This window comes from Lactuca virosa, chromosome 2 (assembly GCF_052849685.1).
Source record: "Lactuca virosa cultivar CGN04683 chromosome 2, Lactuca_virosa_CGN04683_v6, whole genome shotgun sequence".
Taxonomy (NCBI): Eukaryota; Viridiplantae; Streptophyta; class Magnoliopsida; order Asterales; family Asteraceae; genus Lactuca; species Lactuca virosa.
The window spans coordinates 240,127,613-240,130,216 of NC_136427.1; the positions used below are offsets into that span (position 1 = coordinate 240,127,613).

Consider the following 2,604-nt stretch of genomic DNA (forward strand, 5'->3'; position numbering starts at 1 on the left):
CATAATTGTGAAATCTTTGTTGAAGGTTCCAAGATCGAGGCTGTGATGCGTTGGGAGGTTCCGAGGACCACGTCTAAGATTCGGAGTTTCTTAGGTCTTGCAGGGTATTATCGGAGATTTATCTCTCCAAGATTGTTGTGCCTTTGACCCGTTTGACAAAGAAGAATGTGACCTTTTGATGGGGGCCTGATCAGCAGTTGGCTTTTGAGACTCTGAGGCAGAGATTGTGTGAGACCCCGATTCTCGCGCTCCCTGAGGGTTTGGATGATTTTTTGGTTTACTGTGACGCCTCTATTTCAGGTTTGGGAGTTGTTCTTTTGCAGAGGGGTCACGTGATTGCTTATGCTTTAAGGCAGCTGAACCCTCATGAGGAGAACTACCCCACACATGATTTGGAGTTGAGGGTCGTGGTTTTTGCCCTCAAGATCTGGAGGCACTATTTGTATGGGGTCCGGTGTACTATTTGACACAGACCATCAGAGTTTGAGGTATTAAGTGGACCAGCCGAATTTGAATATACGGCAACGGAGATGGATGGATTTGGTAAAGGATTATGGTTGCGAGATCCTGTACCACCCTGGGAAGGCCAATGTGGTGGCCGATGCCTTGAGCTGCAAGGCGGCGAGTACTCCTATCAGATATGTTTTCTTGAGGATGGTTCTCACCTCACCTCTGTTAGATTTGATCAAGGAAGCTTAGGTGGAGGGTTTGAAAAAGGAGAATTGGAAGGTCGAGCGGATCAGGGGCAAATTCCCTTGTATTTCAGGGACAGTCGTGGTTTGTTGACAATGTGTGGTAGAGTTTGGGTCCCGACATTAGGTCGGGTGAGACAGACGGTTCTGGAGGAGGCGCATAAGTCAAAGTTTTCTATCCATCCGGGGGCCACGAAAATGTACAGGGATTTAAGGTTGAGTTATTGGTGACCCTGTATGAAAAGGGAAATAGCTTGGTTTGTTGAGCGATGTCTGACTTGCAGGAAAGTCAAGGCCGAGCATCAGAGACCGCACGGAAAGATGCATCCTTTACCCATTACCATGTGGAAGTGGGAGGAAATCACTATGGATTTCATCACAAAATTGCCAAGGAAGGCACATGGTGTTGATTCTATAAGGGTCATCGTGGACAGATTGACCAAGAGTGCGCATTTCATTCTGATTGTCGAGAGTATATCCGCAGATAAGCTAGATGATATTTATGTCTGGGAGGTGGTAGTTTGGCACGAGGTGCCAGTTTCGGTGGTATCGGACCAGGATGTTCGTTTCACGTCCAGGTTTTGGAGGAAGTTTCATGAGGAGTTGGGTACTCAGTTGCATTTTAGTACAACATACCACCCTCAGACTGATAGCCAGAGCGAGCGGACGATCCAGACGCTCGAGGATATGCTTTGGGCTTGTGTGTTGGATTTTGGAGGGAGTTGGGATGCTTACCTTCCACTGTACGAGTTCTTCTACAACAACAGTTACCATGCCAGTATTGATCGACCACTATTTGAGATGTTCTATGGGAGGAGGTGCAGGACCCCGGTTTGTTGGGGCGAGGTTGGATACCTTCTTTGTCACAACGCGTTTTAAAGTCGTGAAGGCAGTAGATCCCATAAGAACTCTACAGTTAAGCGTGCTCGGGCGGGAGTAGTACCAGGATGGGTGACCCCCTGGGAAGTCCTCGTGTCGAGTGGCCCAAAGCGGACAATATTATGATACGTGCCAGAGGGGGATGTTACACCTGGTGGCTTGGGTCTAAGTATTGTGGGCATACCTATGTCTTCGAGTATGAGGTCATGTGGACCAAGTTCGAGGTAATATCGGCCTGAGTCGTGAGACTCGAGAAGATAGTGATCGTGATGTTCAACAGAAGGATTGCTACTTTTTCAGGGACGATCAGGCAAGGACTTGTGTTGATGTTTGCTACGAGTGAGTAATATTTTTCTAGTCTCCTCGGTTTAAAGGAGAATAGATCAGAGACGTACCACTCGTTAGGTAGATGCGAGGGGTGTTAGATATTAGATTTTTTGTTGGTTTGGTGATCGTAGTAGAGATCAAATCACAAGTTGAGTCTTCGACCCATTTTTGAGAAGAAATTATTCCTGATGTAGATCGAGTTTATGATTCTAGGGTTCGGACTGGAGGTCCGGCAAGGGAAGAGGGAGCTAGAGCATGGTCAGGAGCTACTGGCAGCTAAGAGATTCAAGAAGGTCAATGATCATCAATAGATCAAGGAATCCATGGTTATTACGTGAGGTATGGAAAACGCACCGAGGGATTTTCTTGCTTACGTCTCAGGGTGTTCTGAATATCATTTTACTTTAACCGATATTATAAGTGAAGTGAGAATGGAGTATAATTCTCTTTGCAGTCAACTAAGCCATGTCAAGGATGATGGTCTCAGTTTTGGATCAAAAGTATGGTGTGAAACCCAACAACCGTCAAGGAGGCCAATGTGTTTTGTTTAGATATGTTAATCTGATAAAATTATGTCGATACTCGGTTTTGGGTGGTGAAACCTGGATGAATTTGATCTTGTTTTAGTCAGTCAACTCATGAGCATGTAGTGTAACCCAATCGCTTGTTGATTGGCACAAATTACATGTTGCCTTGGGAACAATCG

At 46.0% G+C, this 2,604-nt stretch overlaps 1 pseudogene; it reads left to right on the plus strand.

Moving 5' to 3' along the window:
- The first annotated feature begins 1,558 nt into the window (after nucleotides 1-1,558).
- On the plus strand, nucleotides 1,559-1,676 carry LOC145161857 (5S ribosomal RNA; annotated as a pseudogene).
- Nucleotides 1,677-2,604: the final 928 nt, after the last annotated feature.